This window comes from Podarcis vaucheri (genome assembly GCF_965113315.1).
Source record: "Podarcis vaucheri genome assembly, chromosome: 6".
NCBI lineage: Eukaryota > Metazoa > Chordata > Lepidosauria > Squamata > Lacertidae > Podarcis > Podarcis vaucheri.
Genome location: NC_138764.1, coordinates 105,702,722 through 105,718,635, shown reverse-complemented (window position 1 = coordinate 105,718,635; position 15,914 = coordinate 105,702,722). Strand labels below are relative to the sequence as shown.

Here is a 15,914-nt window from a genome sequence, read left to right as displayed (position 1 = left end):
ATATATTTTTGGATACGAGAGTGTGCTGAAACAGATTTAGCAATCTTCACTTGTTGGCCTGACACCACTGCAAAAGTGTTGAGTTCTTTGGCTGGGTGATAGCTGTATTAATAGGGTATGGTGTCGTGACCATTAGGCCTGCAAAGAGCCCTAGTTTATATGTTTTACCTTTCATTTCCACTCCCTTGATATTCGGGGCTGCCCGGAGTTGGATTGCTAGAGATCCCAAGGCCATGATGCGCCTCTTTGGATTGTTATAGTGTTAGAGTCCGTATTGTTACGGTACTTGATTTATTTAGAAGTTATCAATGTATGTATTTGTTTTTTATTTGTATATTTTAAAAACTGAATAAAAAAAGCAAAGAAAAACTTCACCTGGAATATTGTCATTTTAACTGTTGGCATTTTTATGCTAAGACCCAAAGCAACAAGTAAAATTTCGTATTTAATATAATGGTAGTGGCGGTGTTTAGCAGGTGCCCTGCCAAACAGTTTAACAGGAATACAGAAATATGTTTTGATTGATCAGGAAAATTACGCATGCCTCCCGGGGTTGGAAGCTGGGGGAAGCTCCCAGGTGGAAAAGGTCACCTTTTGTTGTGTGGAATAAGGGTCTAGAGTTAATTAAAAAGTCCTGCATCAGCATTTCCTTTTCTACTTCTCTTGTTTTCTTTTAAAACTTTAGTAAAAAAAAAGGAGAATTATACAGTGAGCTCCATCTTTGCTTCTCCAGCCACAGCCCTCAGAAGGGACCCTGGTCCCGAGATCGGCTTTCTCCCTTGCTGCCCCTTCTGGCAGTGTGGTGCAGTGGTTAGACCACTCTGCATGAAGCCCATTGGGTGACCCTGGGCAACTGACTGTAAGAAGTCAAAATGACGAACCTTTCACGGAAGACCCTGTTGCACTATTTGATAAAGTACCACCCATGCATGCAGGATTTTAGATGTGAGCAGCAGGAGAATGTCAGGTTATTACGAGAGCTAGACAAAACCACTTGCAGAGTCAAGCCTCCGCTTGCATCCATCTCGCCGAACGTCCGCGGCAAACCTGGAAGTAACCGGCAGGTTTGCCGCGGTCCACACATGCACAGGCGTGGCGATTGGCGTTCACGCATGCACAGAAGCGGCGCCTCTACACGCGAGCAGCTTCAAGGTAGGGACGGACCTCCGGAACGGATTATGTTCGTTCCGAGAGGTTCCACTGTATTCATTAAAACCTTTTCTTCTGCACTGGCACCAGCTGTCAGGGAAGAGTTAGAGTTAGAAGATTCCAGTTTCCCAGAGGGAGAAAGCATTCCCCAAGGGGGGGGAGGAGAGCAGTGAATTGAAGAGAAGAGAGCAACAGGGAGGGACCGGCTGTTCCCAGGAAAGGCAAGGGTTCAGTTCTAGCTCAGATTCGGAGGAGGGGAGATACAGGCCAGCTCTAGCCAGGAGGGTAGGAAAAAGAGCGGGTGTGATGGCCTGGGATTCCGAGTCTGAGAGCGATCCGGAGGAATCCCAGCCGGCACAGGAGTCCCCGCCTCCAGGGCCGGCTGAACTGGGGCAAGGCCTAGATGCTGAGGAAACTCAAGAGCAGGCACCAGGTGAAACCATTCTGGCCCCAGAGGTGCTGGATGACTCAGTGGCCACAGGTGGGCCTCCTCCAGGGCCCAGGAACCCTTCGGCCTCTCCTGATCTGCAGAGGCTTAGGGCAGAGAGGCGAAGGGAACTGGTTGCCCCCAGGAGGAGTGCTCGCCTTAAGGCCAGAGGAGGCGGGGCTCCTGGGGGCCGGGACCGCCCCTGGCCTTAGAAGAGGATAAAAGCCCAGTCAGGCCGGCCCCAGGTTGCGGGAACAACGTCGTTGTTGGCTTCGGACCTTCCTGTGTTCTTGATCTCTGCTCGGCCTCCTGTTCCTGACTATCCAGTACTCCTGTTCCCTGCTCGGCTTCCTGTTCCGGACTATCCAGTACTCCTGTTCCCTGCTCGGCCTCCTGTTCCCGACCATCCGGTGTTCCTGTTCCCTGCACAGCCTCCTGTTCCAGCGTTCCTGTTCCCCGCCCGGCTCTCTGCATCGGACCTCGCCCCTCTTCGTGTGGACTCTGCTACACTCACGGTACCTTACCCCCGGGACCAGCACAGCGGGAAAGCGAAGGGAAGGGCGCCTTCGCCATTTTGCGAGTGGCTGGTCATGGAGAAGCAGAGCTCAGAAGGTATCTGAAAGAAGTGACTCTGAGGAGTAATATTTAAGAACCGTTTATAAGAATGTTTTGTTAATACGCAATAAAAAGTTATAAAAGAACAAGAAGCGTTTGTGTGGTGATCTGAAGAGGACAACGACCAGTCCTGACACCAGCCAACTCCAGATGAACTTTCAAATCCAAGGAAAGTGTGTGTTGGGGTTGCGCCAACCTGAGTTGGTCCAGGATACCTAATGCAATTGAAAGCGGGTGCTGCTGCCACCCCATATCTAGGGGGCGATGATAGGCAAGGGGCGCACTCGAGATGTAAGTGTAGCAGGAACCCCCCCACCCCAATCATTCTGTTTGCACATACTTCACACACACACACTCACACACATTTCTGTTATAAATTCATAGAAAATCAACCATACATTGGATTTGCACTGTTCCATTTTATTTTACTCAATGTGACAAGGACTATCAAAGGGGGGGGTGGCTTGATTTTGGTCAGCCATAATTCCTTCAGCATACCAGCACATCCACAGGAGCCCTGCCCAGTTGCTATGTCAGCCCTGATAATCCCAGACAGAAGACAATCAAAAAGACAAAGAACTTGCATATGGGAGTGGATTCAGCACAGACTGAAACAAAGGACAATAATCAGATTTTCCCTCTGGGGGCAGGAAACTGCAAACTCCCCTTTGTCACCTGGAAAGTACTCATGGGGAGGGGGAAAGGAAGAACCAGCCAGGTGACAGGACACTCAGGTTACCACCACAACTCCTCCCTCAACCCCTCCTTTCTGTAATGTATGCATGATGTCAACCCCTTCTGTAATGTATGCATGATGTCAACCCCTCCTTTCTGAAATGTATGCATGATGTTTCTGGGGGTGGGCTTGAGCTAGAGGAGCGGAATTTCAAAAGTTTTTATAAGGTCTTGCAGCCCATTGTTCTGGGTCTTTTCCTCTCTCTTGCAAGTGAGGGGAACACCCTGTTGCAACAGTTCAATAAAGGCCAAGCCTACAGGCTGCTGTTTTGCTCCAAGTTATCCTGGTTGGTGTCTTTGTTTTGTCCAAGAGAGCCCTCAGATTTTTCCGTTAACAGTAGTAACAATCAGATCTTGAAAAGTTGGCATCACTGGACCAAGTCCGTCCATTTTGTTGAATTAAACTAAATAAACCAGGAATGGGGGATGTGAGCACAGACAAACATGTGTATAAAATATCACAGGTGGGAGTGATGCCTGTTTAAAACCCACTATTTTAATTGCTGTGAAGTTGCTCTGAGCAACACCGAATACGCTGGAAAGGCAGGACATACATATTTTGAATTGAAAAAATAGTATTTATTTACTTCTCCAGCCTTCTTTTGCTAGGTGCGCAGTCACTAAGGTGCAACATGTGACCAACGGTCGCTTCTGTGATGAGAGAGGGAGCGCCGATAGGCAAGGAGATGTAAAACTATCAGACTTTGAAAAGTTGGCATCACTGGACCACGTCCATCCATTTTGTTGAATTAAAGTGAATAGTTTTAATTAGATATTGAATGAATATGCAATTAATTGTTACTGTTTCGAATTTCATCGTGTTATTATCTTCCTTAGTGGGTCATTCAAACCACAGGATTCATTATCGGTTTCCTATTCCCGTCACTTATGTGCCTTATCTTTGACAGGCGTGATGCCCAAGAACTGCTCCAAAAAGACAACCCATAAATGGCTTGAAATATTTCACCTGGAATACTAGTTTAACTATCGCTATCCCTTAAGATTTGGAAACCCAGGGAACCATGTCCTGCTCAGATTATGTCCTCAGGTCCACTTTCAATGCTTAGGGGCAAATGGCTTGCTTTTTCCCCTGGGGACATCAGCACAAGAAGAGCAACTCCTCTTTTTGGCATGATGCCCTCCTTGGTGGGTCCAACTCCTTACTGCACTCTTTATTAGAGGTTCCTAACAGAAAATTTAGTTGCTAGGTGCCCCAAAATGGACTGCATGTAGCTCTAAAATGATCTGCTCCACTCATATTTTTCATAGCAATGGGAATGTTGTTTGATAATGTATTAATGAGGGGGGGGGATTGCTGACACATTGTGCTCAGAACTGACTTTGTTCTTTTATTGAGACACGATCATTTAAAAGAAGCATGACAAATGCGTAAATATAAAGAAAATATAGAGAAACCAGAAGGAAGGGGGGGGGAGTACAAATTCGTTTAGAGTTGAAGTATTAAGGTTCAAAGAAATAAGGTATGTATTATGTCAGGGAAGAGTTAGTTAGAAGATTCCAGTTTCCCAGAGGGAGAAAGCATTCCCCAAGGGGGGGAGGAGAGCAGTGAATTGAAGAGAAGAGAGCAAGAGGAACAAGAGGGAGGGACCGGCTGTTCCCAGGAAAGGCAAGGGTTCAGTTCTAGCTCAGATTGGGAGGAGGGGTGATACAGGCCAGCTCTAGCCAGGAGGGTAGGAAAAAGAGCAGGAAAGCGAAGGGAAGGGCGCCTTCGCCATTTTGAGGGTGGCTGGTCATGGAGAAGCAGAGCTCAGAAGGTATCTGAAAGAAGTGACTCTGAGGAGTAATATTTAAGAACCGTTTATAAGAATGTTTTGTTAATACGCAATAAAAAGTTTTATAAAAGAACAAGAAGCGTTTGTGTGATGATCTGAAGAGGACAACGACCAGTCCTGACATATTATGTATTATGATGGTGAAATTTGGAAAATCTCTAAAGCCAATCAAGATCTTTTAAAAAAAGAAAGAGGCAGGTACCGCTGATCTTCAAGTTTTGGGGCTTGTGTGGGAAATGACCAAGCTTGAACTGAGGGAGTTCAGCAGGAGATCTGGAGAAGTTCTCAGTGTTCAGGTATCTAGCATAACTCCCCTTGCATGAACCAGTAGTTCCTATGTTTTTCTGGAGGCCTTAAATGAGCCGTTTTGGGTTTACTCAGTCCGCGGAGGTTTCTTTTCTCATTATTTCCCTTTTTTCCTTGCCTTATTTCCTTTTGAATTTTGTTGCTACGTTTATTTTGATAAGAAAATAGAGATTTTACAGTCTTGTCATTGCTTCAGTAATGTGAGGTTTTCCACCGGTCTGTTCAATCTTCTCTGTGCCTGGATTCCCCCCCCACACACACACACCTCTGCCGGGGGGGTTTCTGGCGAGGGGTGCCGGGACTCCAAAGAGACACTGCCAAAGTTCCTTTGGCTTGGGCTTCCAAGCCTTTTCAGGGGTTGTTTAGCCCAACGTTGACCCCCCCCAGTACCGGTGTACACCCCGACTCTCTTACTGTGATTAGAGCTCACCCATTGCAGCTGCAGTAAAAGTGGAAGTAATTGCTTTCTAATTGTAAGTAGTGCAATGGTATGTTGGGTCCAAGATCTTGGTCATAATTGTTGGGAATACTGCCAGGGAGATATAGTCCATCATGGCCCAAGCCGGCTGCTGGACATCCATCGATCTCCCGTAGTCACGCAGATCCAGCAATTAGCGACACGAAGCCTCAGAAATAGATAGGCTGCATTCCGGGGCTCGTGCACACTGTTTATCAGCAGAAAACACAGCCAGAAAGCTTGCACCGCAGAAGAGCATAATTTACAGACTTTATTTAGCGTTGAACAGAACAAAGGAAAACATGACCGTTCTGAGTCAGCGTCTCTGACCGACTGCAAAATCGAAAGGAACAGCCAACATAAAACATCCTGTGAACAGGACATGCGCAGACTCTGACTCACAAAGCCTGCTCCCTTTTAAGGTGGAACGGAAATATCCTAACAATAATATCTATATATGAACCAATGGGAGAGACTCTTTGGGAAAAAAGGGTATCAGGTTCACAGCCTGTTATAGGTTAAGAGAAAATATTATGAAAATGGTATATCAGTGGTACCTCACCCAGGCCAGATTGACCCAAATGTATAAGAGAAGATCGGAGAATTGTTGGAGGTGTAATGAGGGGAGAGGGTCATTTATGCAGATGGGGTGGGAATGTGGAAAAACTAGGAAGTTTTGAGACGTTATATACAACGAACTAAAAAGGATGTTAAAAATCCCATTCACAAAACTACCAGAAGCCTTCTTATTAGAGGTAATGTCAACTAAAAAAAAAAAAAAAAAGGTCTCTATGTATGCAACATCCACAGCCAGAATTTTAATTGCAACGTGCTGGAAAAATGAAACTACACCCACAAAATCAGAATGGCAAGTTAAACTATTAGAATATCTGCAAATGGCAAAAATGACAGGGCGGTTAAGAGGATATTCAATGCAAAAAGTAAAGAACTAATTTTTTGCCCTATAGGACGCACCGTCCCATAAGGCGCACCTAGTTTTTTTTTGGGGGGGAATAAAGGGGGGGAATTATTCCCCCCCAGGCGTGGGGCTGGGGCGGGGGAAGCCAGAACAGGCAACTCTCCACAAGCCGTGGGAGCCTGGCGCCGCGCCCAGGCTTCAGCATGCAGGCAACTCTCCGCAAGCCCCACCCCCAGCTTGTAGCCAGGTAAGGCCACCCATCCTCTGGGAGTGGTTGAGTGGAAAATTTTGGGATTCTGCCTTATGGTAATTTTTGTGTGTGTGCCTTGTGCCTTTTTCCTTTGTTTTGGGGGACTCGGCCTTCTACCATTTTTTTTTGGGGGGGGGGGGGTGGAACCCAGTTCAGCTACTGGTTGATTGTGTGACTGCAGAAATGGATAAAAGCCACCCATCCAAGAAGGATGTTGGATAGAAACTAAGGGGTTTCCAGCTGTAATGCTTTAGGAGATACGGGGGGGGGGAAGGTTTATAAATGGGTAAAAGTTTAATGGTAAGGATTTGCTGAACTAATAAATTGAAGTGGAATACAAAGGGAGGTATGAGGAGGTCTGGGGAAATAAGCGTAAGGAAGATATGTTATGGAAAATTATTTGTTCTTTAACTGTTTTTATGTTGTATTTTGTTTCTTTTTATTTTTTTCATTGTTATATTTTAAAAAACTTTAAAAAACAAGTCTCTTCTGGAAAGCCAGAGCAGTGCACGGAAACGCCATTTAACTTCCCACCAGAGTGGTACCTATTTATCTACCGTATTTTCCAGCGTATAAAACGACTTTTTAATCCAGGAAAATCTTCTCAAAAGTCAGGAGTCCTCTTATACACTGGGGGTCGTCTTATAGGGCGGGTGCTGAAACTTCCAAGCCGGACCAGAGAATCTGCGTTCGCCATATATGGTGGGGGGAGCTCAAAAACAGCCGCATCCCCGCCGCATGCGGCGACCACATGAAAGCAGCAAGGGCAGCACTGTACAAGTACGGTAGAAGAAAATCCACTCACCAGGATTCGTGGGAAGAAGTGACTTAACGTGGTCCCAATGACGAGGTGAGGGGGCGCCTCACTGGGAAGGTGTAAGTGAAGGGCAGAGGAAGCTGCAGGCGTCCGGGGTATGGAAAAAAGAGATGGAGCGGTGCTGTGCCCAGAAAAACACGCTTCTTTCACCCGTCTGGCCCACCTTTGTATCCTATTACCGTACAGCCTTCTCTGCTCCTGAGGACTGCAGTGAAGCGGCGCAGGCACGCATGTGCGAGATCTGAGAGGCAGAGAAGGAGGTAATAGGATACAAGGGCCAGATGGGTGAAAGAGGCGTGCTTTTCTGGGCACAGCACCACTGCACGGGTGAAAAAGGCATGTTTGCGCTACCGCTCTGATGGTCTTGGAGACAGGGAGGGCTGGGCAGGCAGGGAGAGCTGACCAATCCAAGCAGGCTTTGTATACAACAGCCAGCCAATCGCCGGTAAGGTACACACAGTACAGTATACAAATGTCCAACAGTCAAAGCCCCATCATAGCTCCACCAGCAAGAAGAAATACGAAGCCAGTTTCAAACTTAAAGTTGTCAACTTTGCCATGGAACATAATAACTGCACTGCTGCAAGACAATATGGAGTAACAGAAGAGATGGTTCAGGACTGGAAAGCAAATGAAAAAGTATTAAAGAGTGTGCCAAGGGGTAAGTGTGCATTAAGAAGAGGCACCCCACATTGGCCAGAACTCGAAAAACATGCAGCAGACACGGTGAATGAGCATCACCCAAACGGTTATGTAGTGACACAAAATAAAATATGTTTGTTTGCATTTCAGTGGGCCAAGATCACAGCAACAGATTTAAGGCCACTGTATCCTGGTGTACTAGATTCATGGGAAGGCATAATATGGTACTGAGGCAAAAGACAAAAACTGCCCCAAAATTACCTGCACATCTTGATAGCAAAGTAAATAGTTTCTACCAATACGTAATACAACAGCGCACTAAACATGGCTATGCATTAAGTAGTATTGGAAATATGGATGAAACTTCAAGGAATTTTCATATGGATGGAAATAAAACTGTCCATCAAAAAGGTGAAAAAACAATTTTAACTAAAACAGGACATGAGGAGTCCAGTTTTACAGTGGTACTAGGATGCACTGTTGAAAGAATCATTCTGCACAGAAACATGTTTGTACCTTTAAGAACAGTTTATGTGAGCTTTGGGCTAATTGGTTGCAGCTGGCCATGGCTACAAAAGGAGAAAAGCTGCAGTTTGAACTCTGCCTGCAAGAAAAACACCCAGAAGCTTTGCTGCTTGTTGTTTTATAATAAAGTCCTTATTTAAGTTTGGTTTTACACCTGTCTCATGGTGTCACAGTCTCTGTCATATGCCACCAGTGAAAAACCCCCCTCTAACATGCACAGCTGATGGCGCTAAACTGAGACCAATGATTATTTTTTAAAAGAAAAACAATGCCGAAACTCAAGTTCCCTGTTGGTTGTTTTGTACATGTGAATGAAAAAGTCTGGATGGATGAAGAAGGGGTAAAGCTATGGCTTGATAACGTATGGAGCAGGTGACCAGGTGGACTTCTTCAAAAATGTCGTCTACTGGTGTGGGATATGCTCAGGGCTCATATATGAAAAGAGAAAGAAAATGCTTGTATAACCAAATGCTTGCATAAAGTAATTCTTGGCTGTGCATTTGAGTGTGACTACAGTTCTTGTCTGCCACCAGGGAACCTTTGCTTTGGTAACCTCTAATATCGATCAAGGTCCTAAGTGGGGGTGGATCTTAAGAACATTTTTTTTCTCCTTTTGAAACAACCTGAGACAATAAGGATTTAAAAGCTATGAACTAAATCAGGAGTCCAAACTGCTCCTGTTGTGAAGTTAGGAAATCCTAGTAGCTCCAAACTTTGGTTCCTGCAGGAGTGAAGCATTGTGTGGGAGAGTTAAAACTGGACTCCTGGAGAATGTGTATCTGGTTTCTTTAATTGTAGAACTCTGTCTTTGAAGGTGTGAATCCAATTGCCTCCTGTCTTTGGGCAGGAAGAAGCCGTTTATCTGATTTGTAAATTCTGGCAACCGAGAGTCACGGATGTGGATTGGTGTGAAAAGGCTATCAGGCAATTTGCAGCTCAAAGAGCCTGATGTCTCTGGGAATGAAGGGGGGGTATTTGATCATCAAGGTCTCTGAGACTAAACAGAGTTCAGCTGTTGAGTCGCCAGACAATCAAGTTATTGTCTCCACATACAGCCATTGGGAAATTGGTAATCAATCTAAAGACCTGATTGGTCCCTAAACCATTTATCCACATGGGATTCTCAGGAATAAAGGTTTGGGGAATTGAGATGCAAACTGCAGACCATCTCGCCATGCAAATCCTCTTGCTAGGCAGACCACCTTGCCCTGGTGTTTGTGCCTGAGAGCGCTTGACCAGCTAAGAAATCTTATGGACTTGCTATGCTTTGAACTACTGTCATTTTGTTTTTGTTTTTTTATAATCATATTTATTAAAATTTCCAATAATAACAGAATAGAAAAGATAAGAAAGATAAAGAAAAGAAAGAAAAAGAGAGACTAGTTTAGACCCTTCTTTTCATAGCCTTCTTTCTGGGACTTCCTCCTTCCCCTCCCGACTGTATTCCCCTTTCCCTAAGTTGGTTCCACAAGTTCTCATCCCCAAATTTAAACCTGATATATTTTACTCATAAACCAATTTAAATTTACACAATCTTAACATCACTCCTCGTCTTATAATAAAACAAAATTTTCCCCCCAAGATCAGCTCTCATTCCTTCCACGAGTTCCCCCTTTCTAAAAAAGGAAAAAACGAAAACATATAGGATCAAAGTTATAAAGAATATAAGATAGAATATATAGAAAAGTTCAAAAAATTGGTTACAAAGCCTTTGGATTCTAGGATTCCCCCTCCCTTCCCCGGTTTTGATTCCCCATGTCCATTTGTCTATATGTTGTCGGCCTGGAGATCTTAAGTCCACAGCCAAATTTTTCTCAGTCCATCTTGCCAGCTTCTTCAGATTTGGTTGTTTTAATAATACTTAACTTCATAAATCCAGTCTAATAGAGGCCTTTAATTTTCCTTAATCTTTTGTTGCTCCTCCCGTTGTTCTTTCCGTGTCGTATTTAGTCATTTACTCTTTTATTTCTTGTTTTCTCAGGTTTCTGTCTTGTTCAGCTGTCAAAACATTCTTGTTTCAAAACTTAGTGTCTCTACAGAGGTTTGTTATTCAGGGACAAAGACTTACGTCCAGTTCCTTTCTTGCTTCAATAGAAGATTCTATTGTATTATGGTCACCTCTGTAGACAAAATAATATTTCAGTTCTGCAGCTTTCCCAGGAGATAAGACCTATGCACATCCCAGAGTAGTTTTCCACATACGACACTTGTAATGTCCCGAAACCCCTCTAGGGGGGTTGCAATAACTTTGTATCCTCTAGTCCAAAAGTCAATTTATTGTTTCTTTTTCCCCGACAGTTTATATCCATATTTATATCAAATTGTAACAAAATTAACCAGCAAAAAAACTTGTAGCAAAGTCCTCTTTATATTTTCCAGCTTTGACAGCTCCTTTGACAGCTGTCAAATTCTCCATCTCTCTTCGCCAGGTTCTCCGAATCGCCCCGGTTCCCAGGGGGGGGTTGCCTTTTTCCTCTCACCCTCGACTCTTCTCCTCCAGCACAGTTCTTATAATTCACATCGTGGAGTTAGTAATTTTTGTCATCAATAAACTTCTAAATCGATCTTGGTTTCTCAGTCCTTGTTTTAGCATGTTTACAAATCAGGGAGGGGACTGACTTCCTTTTTGGATCCCCTCCCGCTCGTGCCAAATCCGGAAAAAATTTTCTTTTTTCCTCCTTTTATACCCGGTTGCCCAATTACTCACGGTTTGTTGTTAATTGTCCGAATTTCCTTTGGAAGAAGCCAGCGCTCTCCGCCGGATGGCATGCGGCTGCGCCCGGCAGGGGAAGCGGAGGACTCAAAGCACCACGCCACTCCCCGGCGCCCGATCCGTAGCCTTTAAAAAGGCTCCTTCACGAGCCGGGAGGGCGATAACGGTGCCAGCCGAGTCACCATGTCCACGGGATCCGTTCCCGTGGTTTTTAAGGGTCCCCGCGTCGCCGGCGCGGTAGGACCCGACCCCTGCCGAGCCGACTCCCTCCGGAGCTCGGAGGGAGTCCGCCATTCGGCGATGGCGCTAACCCGGAAGTCGAACTACTGTCATTTTGTGAGCATGTTTTTAGTCAGTTATACTGTGCAACTTTTTTATGTTCTTGTTTGTAACTTTTAAGAAACATGCAAGCTTTTATTTTCTGAGTGACCTTTCCAATAAACTTGGAAAAGGACTTTTGCCTTTTTGAATTCTGTACCTTTGCCCAGAGAAGCTAAACCAGCGCCTGGCCATGTGATAGGAATTTTATAGTCTTAGATATATAGTAATGTTCATAACTGCACATACATAGATCAGCACAGGAAAACCAACCTGGAACCATTTTGATTCCTAAACTGACCAAATCCTTTCTCTGCAAGGTTAAAAATGGAAAAGCCTCCCCATTGTCTCTTCCTTCACAAATCCTGTCTTAATCTGTGTTTGAATAAGGTGTGAGCCTGTGACCTGGCCCAGGAAATAAGTATTTTACCACTACAAAAGAATGGCCAGGCTCCACAGAAAATCCAATCAAGTAACCTGCTAGACAGGAGATAAACAAGGAGAAGAGAAAAACAATATTTAAATTTCTGTGATGTAGGTGGGATGTATCTGAGGGGTGGTCTTAGGTTACACCCCTTCTGTGATGTATGCATAATGTTTCTGGGGGTGGTACTGATCTAGAGAAGGGGAATTTCAAAAGTCTTTATAAGGCCTTGCAGGCCATTGTTCTGGGTCCTCTTCCTCTCCTGCGTGTGAGGGGAGTACCCTGTTGCAACAGATCAATAAAGATCAAGCTTACTAGCTGCTTTGCTTCTCAATATTCTCTGGTTGGCCTCTGTTATTTTCTCCTACCAATAGGGAACCTATGTAAGGACTCTATATGGGCTCTTGGGTACCCCATAAGGGAAAAGGGCATATTTTTATTTACAACAGCCACTTTGGACACCTACTGGTTTTACCTGTTGGATTTCTGTCTGCATCACGGTACTGTGACACAGAGTTGGGCAATCCGGTAAATATCGAAAGGGTATTTTCCTCCTTGGACTCCGAGGGTTGGCCCAGGAAAAGAAGTGGGGGCAGCTTTCTACTGTTTGGCTTGTGCCTTAAAACCCCTCGCGTCCTGTCCGTCTCCCTGCTAGGTCCTGCCTGCGTCTGGAGAACTGGTAAGGGGGGGGGGGGTGTCCTGCGAACCACAACAGCTGCCTATCAAATTCCGTTGCCCACTGCCCCACATTCCTTTTTATCACCAAAATTTCAATATCATTGCCCTCCAAGAGACATGGGCGGCAGAAAATCCAACATTGAAAGGGTATTATTCATACGCAGTTAAGGCTGTCCCAGGCAGACTCAATGGGGTGTTATGTCCTTTGATCTCGCTATGCCTAAATGCCACTTGCAAGGAGTTGCACCCTCTAGATCAACCAGCAATGGCCTTACTTATATCATGCGGAAGCTGTAGTGTTGGGAGACATTATGCACAGAAACGTGTACCTTTAAGAAGTTCCTGTAAGCTCTGGGTTAATTGGTTGCAGCTGGCCGTGGCTACAAAAGGAAAAAAGCTGCAGTTTGTACTCTGCCTGCAGGAAAAACCCACAAGCGTTTCTGTTTGTTGTTTTGTAATAAAACCTTTATTTAAATTTGGTTTTACACCTGTCTCATGGAGTCAGTTTCTGTTCTCTGCCACCAGTTGAAAATCCCCCTCCAATATGTAGTTTGTTAATTATAAATTTTTATATTCCTCCAACTAGCAAAAATATTGATATCGAGAGTAAGTGGAAAAGACTGGAAACCTATGTTAGGTCACTGCTATTGGATTACCCGGGGGCAAAGGCCCTGTTGGTGGGTGACCTAAATGCAAGGTATGGGCCAGGTGACTAGTTTAGCAGTTAAATACAGGTATAAAATTGGGTTCCCTGAGGTGTCTGGCCCAGAGGTTCTTCAGCAACCAAAGCTATCAAAAGACTAACACTCAAATTATGCTGGTGCTTGCCTCTTCAAATTTCCACGGCAGTTAAATTTGTACATACTAAATGGCTGCACTAGGGGCGATATTCCTGGGGAATACACGTTCATGTCAGTACAAAAACCAGTACAATTGACTGCATGCTGGCTGATAGCGATTTAATAAACTATGTTTAGGACATTAAGGGAATAACTTGCTTGAATAAACACCTGGAGTTGGAATACAATAAGGGGAGACGTGGGGAAGTCCTGAAAAGAAGTTACTGAAAATGAGTGTTAAAATGAGACCAGGGCCCTGCAGGATCTGATTTCTTTCCGCAGGGCCTGTAAGACAGAGTTGTTCCGCCTGGCCTTTGGATTGTAGCCATTTAGATTCCCTCCGCCCCCTTTTTCTTTTCCTTCTCCTGCAATGAGGCTTCATTTTAATATTTTAATGTTCCATTATTTTAATGTTGTATTTTATTTTTGTTTTTAAGTTGTAATCACTCATCTTGTTTTTATTATTCCTTGTAAGCCGCTCTGAGCCCGGCCTTGGCTGGGGAGGGCGGGGTATAAATAAAAAATTATTATTATTATTATTATTAAAAGGTGGAAATTTTCTTTGTTGTTTTTTGTGTTTCTTTTTTGGTTTTCTTACTTTATTCTTTTGTATTTCTTCTTATCTGCTCTGTTATTTGTAACCTTTTGAAAACTTACAAGATTTTTTTTAAAAAAAAAAAATTTGAGAACCATGCCATGGTTTGAGTATTTAATGTTTGTCCTCATTGCAACTTTAGATGCTTCCAGAGAAATGGCTTGTCTTTTCTCTTGGGGGCATCAGAACAAGAAAAGCACCTCTTCCTCTGCCTTCATAACAACTTTGTGCACACAGGACCTTCAGAATTAGTTCAGGAAAGGATTAAACCAATCACCATAAATTGCAAACAGTGCATCCTTGGACAGCCACTTCACAACATATATTCCTTAAAAATCATGGTTGAACTCACATGCCACACTTCTGATTTTCCCTAGCAGTAACCCCCACTGCTTATTCTTGCTTTTCATAGACTTTGTTTGACTTGCTGAAATGCAACCACAGACATACATGGACCCACACTCAACATACAAGCATGCACACTCCAAAACGATAAGCTTTACTACAGGCTTAACAGAAGTTGGATAAAACAGCATCTCACTCCTTTCACAACTTTGCTCATTGTTCATACTCCAAGAAGTGCCCATAACATACCTGATCTGAAATTCTCTTGGGAGGCAACTTATAAGAATGGAAAGAAGGGGCCATTTTTCCTAAACCTATACTGGAAGACAAATACCTCAAAGACTGATTCACCAAATTCACAGCAGGAGTAACAAGGGTTAAAAACAGAGAAGGGGGAGCAGAGAACCTGATGCTAACAATCACAGCGTTATACTTGGTCCACAACTAAATGAAGCCTTGCAAAAGTACAAATAACCACTTCACATGGAACCTAAAGTAGCAAACTGCACCACCTGGAAATGATTGGTCAAATGAGAGGGGAAAAAAACCTTTTTAAAGAAAGCTTGCTCAGGAGTAAATTTACCCATTGAGACGGGAGGGTGTGGACAGATGCCTCAAAGGCCAAAACCTTTTAGAGAAAAAGACACTTGAGCAGCCCAGACCTTAAAAGGGCTAGACTGAACTCATTGAAAATCAAAGCTCCCCAAGACATTAAACCTTGTCCCCCCCCCCGTCCCGTCCAAAGCAGGTCAGCATATCAGTCTGGGCTGATCCGATGGAAACCTTTTAACGATCATTTATTCGAAATAAATCAAACTCAGAACTCAAACCTCAGATAGGCAATGCCTGCACATTCAAGTCCCACCTTTTAACAACCAATTTACTCACTTTCTTTAATCATACAGTCAGACCAGAATTTCCTTTAGGCCCTTCAATAAGATATAATTAAAGGAAAGTCGCCTATTTTAGTCAGCGTCTCAAGCCCACTCCACGACTTCATAACTTTAAATATCCCCTCGCCCAGCTCAAATATATATCAATTCCATTTCGATTGCTTGCTCTGTAAATTGATTAAGAGCAGCTCGTAGGTACATTCACAAATGAATTTATGCCCATTACTTTTCATTGTAATTCACTCTGCATTAGAATGGCATTTTTGGTTGTTGCTGGAAATTTACTGCCCCACAAAATGCATCTTGGAAATAAAGTGCAGCTTTTCAGCAGTTTCGCCTTAAAATAGAAGGAAATGAACTCCGCATGAGCTCGCTCTCTCTCTCTCTCTCTCTCTCGCCCACCCACAAAAGCCCGGCATAATCCAAGACTGGAGGCAAAAATCACCTGGACGGCCGTCGCCGTGGGAAGAAGCA

The 15,914-nt window shown here is 44.2% G+C and overlaps 1 long non-coding RNA gene across 1 annotated transcript; it reads right to left on the bottom strand.

Annotated features, from left to right (window-relative positions):
* Positions 1 to 484: 484 nt before the first annotated feature.
* Positions 485 to 2,480, bottom strand: LOC309534634. Its single transcript, XR_014220818.1, has 2 exons — positions 2,317 to 2,480; positions 485 to 1,224 (listed from the first exon to the last, which is right to left on the bottom strand). It is a non-coding gene; the product is annotated as an uncharacterized lncRNA (long non-coding RNA).
* Positions 2,481 to 15,914: the final 13,434 nt, after the last annotated feature.